Source organism: Myodes glareolus, chromosome 22, assembly GCF_982192425.1.
Source record: "Myodes glareolus chromosome 22, mMyoGla1.1, whole genome shotgun sequence".
In the NCBI taxonomy this organism is placed as follows: domain Eukaryota; kingdom Metazoa; phylum Chordata; class Mammalia; order Rodentia; family Cricetidae; genus Myodes; species Myodes glareolus.
This window is the reverse complement of record NC_142047.1, coordinates 53,201,368-53,217,647: the sequence shown is the minus strand read 5'-3', so window position 1 is coordinate 53,217,647 and position 16,280 is coordinate 53,201,368.

Below are 16,280 nucleotides of genomic sequence, written 5' to 3'. Positions count from 1 at the left end.
AGCAGAAAATGTTTCCTAAACAAGAAGTAAGGAATAAATGCAATAAATGCGGCATAGAATACACATGCGCAGAATAGGAACATCTCTACAAAAAAAAAAAGAGGAAGGAGGAGGAGTGGGTTCCGCTGAGAGCATTCCACTCTGCATGTCTTAGCAGCCTTCTCAGGCAATATTTAAAGGAGAAAATATAGAACATGTATGAAAAGGCTCAAAGTAATGTCTGTTATGACAGCACCAATTCCTGAAAAACCTAAAGGGTGAGCACACTGACAGGTAAACCTATTCCCTCTGATCTGAGAAAATGCCCATTTGATTGTGTAGGAAAGATGCATCTGGACTGCTGTCAGGGCCCACTCTGGCAGAAATCAGCTGGGGTTTCCTGGGAGGGGGCGCTGAGGCTGAGGAAATGTTTGATGAAGAGAAATGCAGACAGAAACATAGGGTAGAGCAGGAGGACTGAAGGTCAATACCAAACAGCCCCAAGTTCATTTCTCAGGCAGCACAGACACTACAGGCCAAAGGCAGAACAAAGAGCAGCACAGCCAGCTGACCACCTCCCTGCACCGTCCTTGGGAGGAAGCTCAAGCAGGTGCATTATCTCAATACAAGAATTCAGCTAGTAGCAAGCAGCTACTAATCTTTATGGAGGTGTGCCTCCAGCTGGTACACACCAGCCAAAATCTTAATAGAGAAATGTGCTTTTTCATCTGGGCAAAAAATGCCCTTTCTATGGGTTAACACAGACATTACTCACAGCCCTCAATGTTAATAGAAAAAGAAGAGCAGGCAAGCTGCAACTCAAATGATTTCTTTAAGTCAGAAATGAGTCCAGATGGAAACTGAGTCACACGTGGGTTCCCACAGACAGGCCATCCCTGCATTAGGATAGATATTTTCCAACCAATCGCAAAACCCATCCATGAAAATAACTTGCATTTCCTCCATGATCCTGACCCCAAGAATACACTCACCAGGCATCCTCATTGTTTAAATAAACTAGACTCTGAAGATCGCAAACCGCAAAGCAAACATGCTTTAACATTGTCAGGAAAATTCATTCAACAATGCTGAACATGAGTAATAGTAAAAATAAAGGCCCAGGAGTTTACAGTTGACATGCAAAGAACCTACACTGGGAGCTGGAGAGATGACTCAGTGGTTAAGAGCACTGGCTACTCTTCCAGAGGTCCTGAGTTCAATTCTCAGCATCCACATGGTGTCTCACAACCATCTGTAACGAGATCTGGCACCCTCTTCTGGCTTACATGGAGGCAGAATGTTGTATACATAATAAATAAATAAATAAATAAATAAATAAATCTTTAAAAAAGAACCTACGCTGTAGCTCTGCATCTGATATAGAACAAAGCATCTCACAAGGAGCAGAGTAGACACTTGGCAAAATCTAGTGAAGTAAAGGCATTCAGGCTTTCAGAGTCCTGGACCTGAAATGAAAACAGCACCATAGTTTTCCCTCTCTAGACCTAGCGACTTGAATAGTTGAATATTCTGGCTTGTTTCTCCCTTGCTTTTATATGAAATATTCCAGAATTTGAATAAGCTTGCATCTTAAAAGTATAAGTTTTTTGAATTTTTCAGTTACTTACCGTCTTCAATCCATACGCACCTTTGTTAATACGTCCACATTTCACTACATACACATTGACTCAGTTGTGCCTCCTAAGTTTTCTGTGTACCTTAGGTGTCATGTAACACGCTAAAGATGTTAGCTTTTGCCTTTTTTTCAGTTCTTGCCTGCCCGTCACTCTGCTCTGTTATCTGTTTTCTCCGTCCAAGTAAATAGCACCAGGACACTGAAGAGGAACTTCAGTTGGGAAGCATCTCCATCAAATTGCTTGTAGATGAGTGTTTGGGGGATTTCCTTTCAGTAATGACTGCTGTGCATGGGCCCAGTTCAGGATGGACTGTTCTTCCCCTGAGCCGAAAGCCTGGGATGTATCTGAAAACAGGTTAACAAAGTCATGAGGGACAAACTAGCAAACAACTAACTCTCCATGGCTCCTGCTTAAGTTCCTGTTTGAGTTTCTGTCTTGACTTTCCTCAGTGGATTGTTACCCGGGATATAGATGCCAAATAATCCCTTTCCTCTGAATGTTGTTTGTTGTCATGCTTTTTATCACAGAAACAGAAAGGAAACTAAGGCATCCATTGGTCCATCACCCAAGCCTCAACTTGCAGTATTTTTGAGGAAACTCAATATTAAAAGATGAAAATATTTCATATGCATATATTTGATTTGTACTCACTATTTAAAAATCAAGTTACCAAAAAAGACATGTGGCCCAGAGAGGATACATGTAGTTGCTTACAGAAGCTGAATTAGCAATCAAAATCCCAAAGATTTCTTTAACACTCTGGATTTTCAGTTATGCATAAGGAACTGTGTTCAATGAGTGCTGAGCCATATCCTTAATCATTATGTATGAGGAGGTTCCCCCTCCTATATGAGACATATATGCACATTGGATTGATAAAGATCCAATTTGTGCTTGTTTCCTAGTTAATATTATTTGAAATAAAAATACAATTCCCTCATTACTTCCAGTCCCTTTCCTCCTCCTATCTCCTCCCACATACCACTTGCTCTCATATCCTCTGTTTTATTAATTGTTGTTTCTTTCTCTCCATCTCTCCTGAATATATGACTATATCCTGCCCAGTTAGTATACTTTTGCAGGACAGTGTTTGATTGACAGGGGAAAGATGCATCTGTGTACCTGAGTCTGCAGTGCTTCACATAGTTCCCTATCAGGCACCCAACCTTGATCATGTCCTGGCCCTCCTCCTCTCAATCTCATGAATCCAACAACTGTAGGGTTTAGGATGGAAACAGCAATTAACCAGACACTGCTTGTGCCACAGGATGAGGCTGTTACAGCTTAGAAGAAGTACCAAGAGGAGAGTGCGATGGTAAGAGATGCTCACAGTGTAAGGCTGACAGTTTATCATCTCTGGATGTCAGTTTCCTCCAGCTAGAGAAAGTAGGTTTCACATGGTTCATGGAGGAGAGAGTTGACAGCAAAGACACCTCGAAAATCACTCACTTCATCAAGTGTGGCTTTTAACAGCCACAGTGACAGGTCTCTTTAACTTATGACCCACAATTTGCTATGGGCATTTTGGCTGTCCCCCCAACCCCCAAGTTCCTGTCAGGCAAAGGCTCCTGGCCCCCAGGTTCCAGTACCAGGCCCCAAGGCTCCTGGGTGATAAATATACTGCCTTACTCTGCCCAGCCCCAACCTGATCCGACCAGACCTGAACTGCCCTGGTCTGTCCTGCCCTGACCTGCCTTGCCCTGCCTAGCTATTTTCTCAGTTTGACCACAAAAGACACAGTATTTTGTACCATCTGTAAAGCTGGATCTTCAAGGTAGAAGGGCCCCAGAACATGGTACTGAACACCTGTGGCTGGATCATTAATGAGGGCTCCTGGGTGCAGAGAAGTTAGGTGATTAGGTGGAAGAGAAGGAGGAGGCTGAGGTGGGGTTGGGAACCTGGTTGTGTCTCAATGCTCACCAAGTGTGCCTCCTTCCCATAATTCCCCTTGCAATGGCATGTAGAAGGAAAGTCACTCAGCACCCAATGGCTCTGCAAACTTTATCACCTCACCCTGCATAACTGCAGTCTGCACCTACTGCCTCTCTTCTCCCTGCCCAGCCTTCTGGATAGAGGACGAGCTTAGTGACTGAATGAAGTGAGCACAGTAAAGACACTAAATGGCAGCTCTGCACACTGGGTAAAATGGGGGAACCACGGGTTTAACAAGTACCTGTGAGTAGGCACTGTAGGAGCCTAGAGACTTGCTCAGCCCTTGGTATGCTAATCTGCACCCCAGGTCTCTGCACTGAGGAGCCAAAGGTCATTTTAATAAGAAACAGGAGAAAAGTCCTCTTTAGGAGGTAGGAAATATTTTCTCACGTCCCTGAGGAAATGTTGGCTTTTGTCTAAATGTCAGAATTTAAAAAGTAACTTCTTTTCCTAAACCTGATGCTGACCTGTCCCTCCTCCCCACCCCAATCCCAGAGCCCACTGTGCTGTCTGGGTAGGGAGCTGGTGAGAGGAGAGAGGTTTGTCCAGCCCTCAAATTATTTGAAGAAGCACCCCCTCTGATTGTTCTACTGCCCCTAATCTAATGTCTCTTAAGAATTACAAAATAAACCATGGATACAATAAAAACCACAACCCCCAAACTTAGACATCTCCAAGTTAAAAATGTCACCAACATCAGTGTGAGTTCCAAGAATTTCTCACAAAGAAAATCTTCCAACAAAATCCCCCAACCTGCTGAACAGACAATACTAGACTAGCATCCTGCTCACCTTGTCTGAGCCTCTGAGGCAGAGGAAGTTGGATATTTGCAGGAGTCGGAATGTGCATAAGGAGCTTGTGCTGTGGCTCTTACAGATTTCTGGCAAGAAATGTGCTCTCCCCGTGGAAGTCACTGTGAGTTGTCCTAAATTGCAGAGCTACCCTGCTTCCCTTAATGATTTCAGAAACTCTTAATCAGGCTTCAAGACCAGGGACATCTACCTTCACTGGCAGCCCTATGCACACACTACTTACCAATGACAGAATCCAAAGCAACTGCTCTCAGCAACCTCCACACTCCTGCTGTGGATCTGCATCCCTGGAAACACTGCAAACATCTGCATTGCAACCACTGGCTCGCTGGCTAAGACTGTCAATGAAATCTTTCTATGGCACTTTCGATGCAAATGCATCTTAAATTTCCCAATTCTTTGAGAAAATCCATGTTTATTTATGGGAAACAAAGTCTGTAGAGTGGGGAGAAGAAGACCAGACTGTGCCTTACATTATCCTGTGCATTTGAATGATGTTCACGGTAGAAGAGAACTAATTAATTGTCTTTGCTCCTCTCGTCTTGGCATTCTTGTGAGCATGTGGTTTTTGGAAGAGCATGATAGTTTATCAGCTTCTTAAGGCTTCTACAATCTAGCACGGCTTACAGTGGTGTAGCAAAACTATTTGGAGATCCCTCTGTGTTCAGATTGTTCAGGCTTCTGTAGCTCAACTTCACTAATTTTATTCTGATGCTGTGGCAAACACCATGGGCAAAAGAAAATTGAGGTGAAGACATGATATATTTCACCTTATACTTCCAGGTTACACTCCCTGTCCTGGTAGAAGTCAGGGTAGGAATTCCACTCAGGGCCAAGAAAGTACAGGAACCAGGGAGGAATGGAGCTTGCCTGCGAGGCTCTTCTTCAGCTAGTATCCTTATCCGTCCCTCATCAGCAGCAAGAAGGGAGATATGCATAGTTAGTAAACAAAACTTACACTTTATTATGCTGATGGTCACCACACAAGGCTCACATCATACTTTCATAAGTATTGTCCTAAGCCTGTCTCCCCAAGGTAACATATCTTAGCAGAATGTCAGGTCCAGTCTCTAACAGAAGACTCTGATTATGGGTTAGCATCCTGGGAGAGATACTATAGACACATGAAAGACCCCCAGGACCCCCCTCAGAACCTACAGCTGGCCCGCTCCCATGAGAACATCCTGTTTGCTATCAGGACCTGCAGCCAGCTGCTCTCAGGAGAACATCCTGTTTTGGTGGAAGACCCTCAAGACCCCAGGACCTGAAGCTGGCCTGTTCTCATGAGAACATCCCGTTTACTTAGGAGAACACGATATCTATGGTTGGCACATGTGCCAAGCTTAGAATGTTAGTGGGAAATTTCTGGGCCAAAATGAAACATCTTGGAAATAGCATGAACAAACAACATTGTCCATTGTCACTGTCTGATCTGTTTAAAATAACTAGTAATCTTTATGCTCTGAAAACTGCCGATTACGTAATTAATTTTGCCTATATAAGCTCGCTGAAATTTTGCTCGGGGTGCTCAATCTCCCCTTGGAGCCCTGCGTCACCCGATAGCACTACCGAAATAAAAATACCTTTGCTTTTGCATCCAGTGCAGACTGATTTTGTTTCTTGGGTGTCAGGGTCCCCGAAGGGAGAACACCCGAATCGGGTATCTTTCATTTGGGGGCTCGTCCTGGATTTGGGGAACCCCGCCCAGACCAACCGGAAGCCCACTGGGAGGTAAGTTGGCCAGCATCTGTTCGTCCTTGTCTGTCTGATTATTTGTTCTCTGTTTGTTTTTGTCTTAACCCTGTTGTGCAGCGTCTGTAAATGGGCTCGGATCCGTTGCCGTTCTGTATTTGAGGTGGCCTGAGGAGGGACTGACAAGCTCGGACTCCTCCCTTGCCACCCCGGGGGATGCTCCAGGGGATCTGGGGAGCTCAATATTTTTGGGCTCAGCATGAATCCTAGGGATTTGTGCGTGTGCAGGGTGGCGTTTTCACTTCCCCTTCTGAATTTGTACTTTCAGTTTTTCACCGAAGTTGCGCTTTGCGTTGCCGGCTGTCTGATTGTTCTGTTTATATGTTGTGTCTTTGTTTTTGTATATCTATTTGTACTGAAGTCTAAACCTGGTACCATGGGACAGTAAACAGTAAGTATCCACCTCTGACCCTTGCTCTAACTTTAGAGCGAAGTTGCAGACCAAGCTGTGGAAATCTGAGAGAGGGCAAGCAGTCTGCTTCCTGGAATGGCCCACTTTTAAAATGGGCCAGCAACAGGGCAAGCCAGCCTGACCCTAATGGCCACCAGGAGAGCTTATCCAGGGAACTCCCCTACTCTGGGTAAAACCATTTTGTTACAGAGCACAGTGCAGGGGCTGGCTTCTCTCTGACTTTGATAAGGGCAGTCTGCCCCTCCCCCATCTCGTTTTCCATGCTGGAGTGACAAAACAGTAAATCCTGCCTCCCTGATACCCAGTCCCACCGCTCCTCTTGCTGTTGCAACTGCTGGGCCCCTCCCCCTCCAGTCACCATGGGCGAAAAGGCAGGCCCGGGGAAAGCTCGCCACGGGCTCCAGCTAAATTCCCCAGGTGAGGAGCCTCTGCTATTGGCTCATAACTCCTCTTAGGCTTTGTAATCCTGCCCACCTCTTCTCACAGTTAGTTCTCCCTGCTACAGCAGGTAGAGATTGGGGCTGAAGCATCCACGAGAGGGGAATGCTTGCCCCACTGAAGTCCCTGTGCTGAATGTGACATCCTCCCTTACTCCAGCAGGGCTCCTTTCTGACCTGAAGTTCACCAGCACTGTGCAGGAAGACTTGGGGGGGAAGGCTGCCTTAGACAATCTAGGGTGCTCCCTCCGCTTATAGCCAATGCCAAGGTCTTCCCAGCTCCTACTGGCAGGGATGTTTTCAAGGGTCTGCCAGCCCTGATAGCTTCTCTCTAGGGATGCTCTGTTGCAGTCATCACGTGCTGTGTCCAGGGTAAATCTTCTGGTTTAAAAATTGAGGGAAATTAAGCTGAGTCACATTAAAAGAATGTGCTTATAGAAAAACTACAGATTGTTGGTTTCTATATTTCTAACTACGCAGTATGTCCAGAAAAAAAAAATGAACTTCCAGCTCTGTTTAGATGGGCACAGGACAACATTGTCTTCAAGAACTATCACTGTAAAAGCCCTGGCCCTGGGCCAGGGCCATGTAAACAGCCCATGTTTAGATCTAAAATTTAGTGCTCACAATGCTTGTGATGGATTGGGGGCCCCCGAGTTGCCCCACATGGTGAAGATCAGCTGAAGCCTCTCACCCCACTATAATGGCAATGATGATTTTGCTAATTGATGAGGTTAAATTAAAATGGCCTTTTGATTCTTTATAATATTTATGACTATTTAAAAATATGATGATTTTCATTTATTATTGATATAAAGGAGATACATTATGGGTTGTGTTCAGATTCTACCTATGATAAAATAATTCTGCTATGTACATAGTTAAACACATGTCCTTATGATATAAATAAACATCTTTTATAAATAGGCCCAAAAAGGGTATTGCTGAGTTTTAAGATAATGTGTTACCTAATTCTGAAAATTCATCATACTATTGTTCAAGGTAGTTGTATCAGTTTATTTTTATCCAACATTCTTTTAAGCATAAATTGTCGAACAATATTTTTAATCTTGGTCATTTTTACAGGGATAAGACAAAAATCTCATAATTGTTTAATTTGCATTTCCCTGATGATTAAGAATGTTATTTAAGCAAATTCTAAATATCTTTCAGTTATTTTAAGTTCATCTGTTGAGATTTTACAGTTTAGGTCTGTAACATAATTTTACTGGATTATTTGTTCTTATGAGGACTAGGTTCCTAATTTTCTTATAAAGATACCTTCCCATTCTACAGGCTGATGTTATGTTCTGTTGATTATATCCTTTGCTATACAAAAAGCTTCTCAGTTCTGGAGATCTCATTTATTGATTGTTTTTCTCAATGTCTATGCCACTGAGGCTGTGTTTAAAAATGTATTTAAAACCCTTTTTCTACTATGAGGTTCAATATTGTTGGTTTTATGTTAAGGTCTTTGATTTGTTTGGATTTTAGTTTTGTGCATAGAGATAAATATGGATCTATTTTCATTCTTCTACATGATGATGTCTAATTAATTCTTAAAAGGATAAACTGGAAGTCAAAATCCTGGGCTCAGGGCTGGAGAGATGGCGCAGTAGTTAAGAGCATTGCCTGCTCTTCCAAAGGTCCTGAGTTCAATTCCCAGCAACCACATGGTGGCTCACAACCACCTGTCATGAGGTCTGGTGCCCTCTGCTGACCTGCAAGCATAATGCAGACAGAATATTGTACACATAATAAATAAATAAAAAAAAATCCTGGGCTCATAGCAAATCTCAGGGGGAGATGCAAGACACCCCACTAATTCAGCCAAGGTAAGAGAGGTTCTCCAGGGGCCAGTTAGAATCTATGTTCCTTAAATGTTTAATGAAGGTTTACAGGAATTTTGCCCAACCTTTGAAGGTCATCAGGCAGTGATAGCCATGGCCTTCATAGGACAGTCAGCATCAGATATAAGGAGAAAGTTACAGCAGATAGATAGGTTGCAAGATTGTACCTTGCAGAATTGGGGGAGATAGAGAAATGTTAAACGAGAGACAGAGAAAATGAAATAAAAGAAAAAGGCAGGAGGCAGAGAAAAGAGAAAACCGGAGGGATAATAGACAAGAAATTTGACTAGAAAAAAAAAGAGAGACAGGACTCAGATAGATAGGGAGCCTGGGCAACAGAAGATCAAAGACAAATGAAGACGGACACACTCCCTGGTCACCCCTGATCAAAGCCTTTTGTTGACCAAACAAGGGACTTTCGCTTTCCAGGCTGTTTTCAGTTCTGCAGAAGACACAGTCAGCTTGCCTGCCTCTGCCTCCACCACGCCCTCCTCACCAGGATGAACACCTCCCCCTGCCATCACCACAGGAGAAATCCTGGCCTACTAGCAACTGCCTTGGTGCCACACTTGCCCTAAAGCCTGCATGAGCCCTGGCTGCTCAACCTGCAGTCTTGTTCCCTTCACCCCTATCAGACTGCAATAGAGCACTCACAATGCTACCACAGGTACCCTCCTGCACTGGACTGCTGCTCCTGTGCCCGTTGATGGATTTTGGATTATATCAGCACCTGCAGAAAGGACAAGCGGCTGGCAGAATGGTAGGCTGAGCTGTGCCAGGCAGAGCCAGAAATGATGGCAAAGCTTGCCTGGGGCACAAGGCTGGGGGTCTGAGCCAAGCAGGTATAAAATACTAAAGGTAAGCAAAATGTGGGGGCAGCAGTGGTGAACAGAAAGCTAATGATTTGGGTGAGTAGCCTCCCTTCAGGGACGGTGACCCACCCAGAAGGCTGAACCTGTGGCTTTGATACAAATTCTATGGATGGCAGAGGACATGTCTACACTGACAGCAGGTATGCTTTTGCCACCACCCATATACACAGAACAATATACAGACAAAGAGGACTGTTGACATTTGCGGAAATTTTGAGCCTTCTCAAGGCCACACATTTGCCAAAAAAGATAGCCAACATACATTGTCCAGGACTGAGACAGCCAATGTAATGGCTAAGAAGATCATAAAAATAATCTTCCTGAGGTTTGAAATGCCCAAGGTAATCATGTCTGATAATAGACCTGCCTTTGTTGCCCAAGTAAGCCATGGCCAAGACACTGGGGATCAATTAAAGATTAAATTATGCTTACCAACCCCAAAGCTCAGGTCAGATAGATAGTATAAATAAAATTCTAAAAGAAAATTTTTATAAACTGACAAAATTGGCCCTAGAGACCAGCAAAAATGACTGGACAGATCTCCCTCTGTCCTGTTCTGGGTTCAAAACACCCCAGCAATCGCTGCCACTAGTTCTGTTTCCTGGCTAGTTAGCTGCTGCTCACGCATCTGCTGACTATGGCTGACCCTGGTGATGGATCTCCTGAGCTCAAGGCCTGCACAGGACAGGCACATCTGCTGGGAGATGGGTTTACATCGCCTTTAAGGCTCTTCTTTCCTGAAGTCAGAAGCTCACAGGGCTCTGCTCATTTTTTAAGAGTTGATGTCTTTTGAAACACAGTATCAGATAGCAGAAGCAAAAAGTAATTCTTTTCTGTTCCTCCCATATGTGTCTGGGACCTGTTGACAGGAATTATTTTGTACGGTTTGAGATTTTTTTCCAGATCAGACCGTATTGTGCAGGTAAATGCAGAGAGAAGCAAGCACACCTAAATCTTTCTCACCTCTTGACAGGGTTTGCTTTTCCACAGGAAAATCTTGCTTTAATCTATGAGATTATGGAATGGCATGACTTTCAGAAGATAAACAAATATGGTTTTATTTACGATCACCATTCCAGTCCCTCTGAGTACTGAGGCTGGAGAACCACTGTTTAGGTTCTCAAGATACTGCTGATCCTTTTCTTCTATTTTTGTTTTAGTTCTGAACATAAATCCTAATACACCATCTCCGTTTTACACCCCCATTGATTTTATTTCTGAATGTTGTCCCTAGGTCCAAGCTGGCCTAATGTTTTAATGACATGTTGAGCTTTTAGGACTTACTGGGTTAATTATATTTGTCTTTCTGTACCTCTTACGAACTAAACCTAATTCTTGATTTCTGCTTCCTCATTGGCTGACCTCTGGCTTTAGGGCTTTTTGTTTTGTTTTGAACATTTGTCATTCTGTATTGCATTTTCTTTCATTGCTTGTTGAAGTTCTCGCAATGGGCACAACCCTTGTACATTTGGATGAAGCTGATGCTACAAAACACAATGGAAGCCGGTGAATGTCATATGGCCCCAGCTGGGTTGAAGCTGACCTCTCAGGCGCATTCTCGGGAGTTGAGGATCAACACTCCCAGTGTCTACAGCAAAGGAGATTTGTCTTCATAATACTGAACTTGCCTTTTAAGGGAAAAATACGTTTCATGAAATTTGCATAAGGACATTGTTTTACAGTGATAAGGCATCCATGTATTTCTTAGGACTGAGATAAGCTCTTTGTAGTCAATAGACTATTATTGCCACAGTGATGGGTGCTATTCCCAGTGGACAATGGTTCACAATGTCTACCGTGTAGTTACTTTCAAGCCTCATTCATCAGATAATTTTTTAGAGCTATTCTGCATGCCCTGGAGGTGTTTTACTATCTTCTCTCAACACTGCTGTATAAATAGTGCTCTGTAAAATGTGAGTTATTTTATCCCATCAGTTATACTTCTTTTCATGTGGTTATTGTCTGAGCAAGTCTTTTGATTTTGTTTTCAATATATATATATATATATATATATATCTATATATATACATACACATATATATATTGAACATATATATATTGAACATATATATCTATAACCTCACTTTCATAGGTGGTGCTCCAGAACAGGAGGGGCCTGGATCGGTTGTCTTTAAAGGAAGGGGGCCTTTGCACTGCACTCAAGGAAGAATGTTGTTTTTATGTTAACCATACTGGATTGGTTAGGGAATCTATGACCAAATTTAGGGAACGCTTAAAACAGAGAAAGAAAGAATATGATTCTCAACAAGGATGACTTGAAGGATGGTTTAATAAATCACTATGGTTAATGACCTTAATTCCCACTGTAGCTGGGCCCCTACTTATTTTGCTTCCTATCTTTACATTCGGCCCCTTCATTTTAAATTGCCTGGTGCAATTTATAAAAGACAGGCTTTCAGTTATCCAAACCATGGTATTCTCCCAGCAATATCAGATATTAAAGCAGAATGATGTAGAAGTTTTCAAACACATGGATTTATGATTAAATCCATGAGAAAAGAAAAGGGGGGAATGAAAGACTCCCAGGACCCCTCCCTCAGAACCTGCAGCTGGCCTGCTCCAATGAGAACATCCTCTTTGCTATCAGGACCTGCAGCCAGCTGCTCTCATGAGAACATCCTGTTTTGGTGGAAGACCCTCGAGACCCCCAGGACCTGAAGCTGGCCTGTTCTCATGAGAACATCCGGTTTACTTAGGAGAACACGATATCTATGGTTGGCACATGTGCCAAACTTAGAATGATAGTGGGAAATTTCAGGGCCAAAATAAAACATCTAGGAAATAGCATGAACAAACAATATTGTCCGTTGTCACTGTCTGATCTGTTTAAAATAACTAGTGACATTTATGCTCTGAAAACTGCTGAGAACATAATCAATTTTGCCTATATAAGCTTGCTGAAATTTTGCTCAGGGTTCTCACTCTCCCCCTGGAGCCCTGAGTCACCGGATAGCGCTACCGAAATAAAAATACCTCTTGCTTTTGCATCCAGTGTGGACTGATCTTGGTTCTTGGGTGTCAGGGTTCCCGAGGGGAGAACACCCGAATTGGGTATCTTTCACATAGGCCTTTAATCCCAGCAGTCGGGAGGCAGAGGCAGGCAGATCTTTGTGAGTTCAAGGCCAGCCTGGTCTACAAAATCAAGTTCCAGGACAGGCTCCAAAAGCTACAGAGAAACCCTGTCTTGATAAACAAACCGTTTACAAAGAAAAACATTCTTTTTGATTTTTCTTTATTTCTTAAATTTTTTATTTTTATTTAAATTTTTTCATTTATTTTATATCCCGCCTCCTGTTTCCCCTCACTTCACTCCTGTTCTCTCCACTCACCTCAACTCTACCGCCATCCACTTCTTCCTCTCCATTCAGAAAGGGGCAGGTCTCCCACGGGTGTCAGCAAAGAATGGCACATCCAATTGAGGTACTACCAAGATTCTCTCCCCGTATTAAGGCTGTGAGAGGCAAGCCAATTTGAGGAATACTTTCCCAAAATCCAGCACAATGCCAGTGGCTGGGGACAGGTCTTGATCCCACAGCTAGAATCTGCACAAACATACTAGCTATACAACTGCCAAGCACATGCTCCCTAATGGGTGGTCCAGTATCCATGAGGTCCCAGAGCCCAGGTCAGCTGTCTCTGCGTGATCCTCTGTCATGACCTTGACTTCCCCTGGTTTGTACAGCCCACCTTACTCTCTTCAATGGGACTCCTTGGAAGCTCTGGCTAGTACTTGTCTATGGATCTCTGTCTGCTTCTGCTAGAAAAACATTCTTAAAAAGTCATTGGTTTACTTGTAGCTGGAATATTTACTTCAATATTCTTCCATAGTTTCAGCTTCCATAGTTGGAGTCTTACCAGTAACACAAAATAGGCAGACAGAACAATTTACAAATCAACTAGTTAAATGTTTCTAAAATCGAAAGAGTTCAAGAAAACTATTATTGATTTCATAGAATGATTGGATGAAGGAAAACAACCTATAGGCATGTAATGAGTATAAATTCTTCTCCACTTCCAGTTCTCTTGAAATATAAGTAAATATGAAGGCTTTTACTTGGAAACTCCCTCTTGTATAGAAAACTGTCATGCTTTCAATAATAAGCTAAAGGTGTAGGATAAAATATTTACCAGATTTTTTGTATAAGATTCAATATAAATACTGTTCATTAAACTCTACATAATGAGTTCTAGGCTAGCTAGAGCTTGTCTCAAACAACAAGGCAAAATTATATTCAAATAGGTATGTGTGTTTAAGGGTGTATTATCACATATAATTTAGAGATGTCTTGCTATCATACTTACTATGTAGGCTAAGCAGCCTTGAATTCAGGTAGGTAATCCTGACTCTGCTAGTAAACTCGTATATATTCACTTCTGAGAGTGATTTAATAGTGGCCAATGGCTGACAGCTAAAATGACTTTAAGACATATTGTCCTGAACCTTCTGTGCTCTCTGTTATTCAATTTTTTAACATTGTGCATATGGTGTATGTGTGTGTGTTGCTTTCGTCTATGTAGTTCATGTTTTAAGACTCATCTTTCTCTTCCTGCCTCTGTGTCTGGAGTTTTGTATTAAAAGAATTCACTACCACACACAGTGTGAAAAAGAAATCTTATGGTGCAAGTCATCTCTTTTTTATGTTTTTGTTGTCATTGTGGTGATGGTGGATTCTTTTGTTTTGTTTCTTACAAATCTAGTATCAGTCACTATTTTATGTATATGTTTTTTTCTGTATGCATGTCTTTGTACACCATTCATGACAGGTGACCAGGGAGCCCAAGAGATGGTGTCAGAACTGCTGAAACTGGAGTTGCATATAGTAGTGAGTTTCTAAATGTACTGGGAATGGAAGCTGGGTGCTCTGGAAGATTCTTCAGTACTCTTAACTGCTAAAGTATTCTCCAATCCATACATTCTGTTCTGTTTTTTTATTATTATGTATACAATATTCTGTCTGTATGCCAGAAGAGGTCACCAGACCTCATTACAGATGTTTGTGAGCCACCATGTGGTTGCTGGGAATTGAACTCAAGACCTTTGGAAGAGTAGGCAGGGCTCTTAACCTCTGAGCCATCTCTCCAGCCCCATACATTCTGTTCTTGATTACGTTTCCTGTACAGGGCAGCCTAGTTAGCATCAGACCCTCCATGCTGAATGAAAAGTAGAATTCTCTTTCAGGTGAGAGGATTATCCTCAGGCAGGGATGAGCTCCCTAAGTACAACATGGTCAGCCCTTAAACCATATACATACAAATAACAAAAACAGACTCAGCAGGGTGTATTCATATATCTAAGTACATTTATTCATATATCCATAACAAAGAAGAAGTCAGAAGGGAAGAATGTGGAAACGAATGGCGGGAGGACTAAAAGGGAAAATTGATGTAATATGTTTTAGTTAAAGAAAGCAATTCAATAAAAAAAGAGGGGCTGGAGAGACCACTGGGTGTTGTTCCTGAGGTTCCATTCCCAGAACCCACATGGTAGTTAACCATTTGCTGTAACTCCAGTCACAGGCATCTCCTGCTGTCTTCTGGCCTCTGTGGGTACTGTGTACAGACATATTCAGTAAAAACACCATATAAATAAAATTAGAAAAAAAATTAAAAAGGAAAGAATGGGATTTTCTACAATGGTATCACAACTCTGAGACAGACAGCAAACAGGGATAACTTAAAATGAACTCCTTCTGGTCTTATATAGAAGCAGCTGTGACCTTCCTCCAGGCAAGCCTGCTCAAGAGGCAAGAGCAACTTTGTTCTGCAGTTATTAGAGTTCAGAATACCCACACATCTAAGAGCAGTGGCCAGAGTGCTGTAAGGTGACCTTTCCTTAAATTTCTGTATTTGTGTTTGTCGCGAGACTACTGAGCGGGCCTTCTGGCCTCACTTGGAGGTCTCCAAGGAAATGACACTCAGGATAGCAGTTCTCTGCTTTGTCTGAACTAAGTTTATTGTATAGGCACTTCAAGATCTTATAATCGTTCTGGCAAGCCAATAAGCAAGTATCATTATCACAAACAAAATTATAATATTACACAGAAGCACATATTCACTTCCACTTCAATCCTATCACACCGAGGTAACATTCCTCGGCCAGCATATATTTCTAAATCCTAGGCAAGGCATTACTATATTCTATCTAATAAGGCATTGGGGTATACAACCTAATGGTGGTCCGTGGCTCTCGACGTAGACCTCTGGATCAGCAAGTCTTGATCCGCTGGCAAGAGCTACTTCTCTGGCTTTTGGAAGATCTCTGGTTCGGTGTCTCGTTGATTGGTTGATTCTCGGTGCCGTAGAGGTTCTCTGGCGCCTCTCCGACAGAGTCTCTAGCAGATCATCTTGAGAATGTCTTCTGGTAGTTTTTGCCTCATATTTATACCACTCTTAAGCATTGCCTCATTCCTATATGCATCACACTCTCGATTAACACTCCTGTCTGCCTATCTACATTATTACATCACTCTTATCATAACTGCACATATTTCTACTTGTGTTGTTTCTCCTAGACTTGTCCTTACAGACTCATAACAGTGTTGTATGACTTTTGTATCAGCAGGAACTGTGAAATTG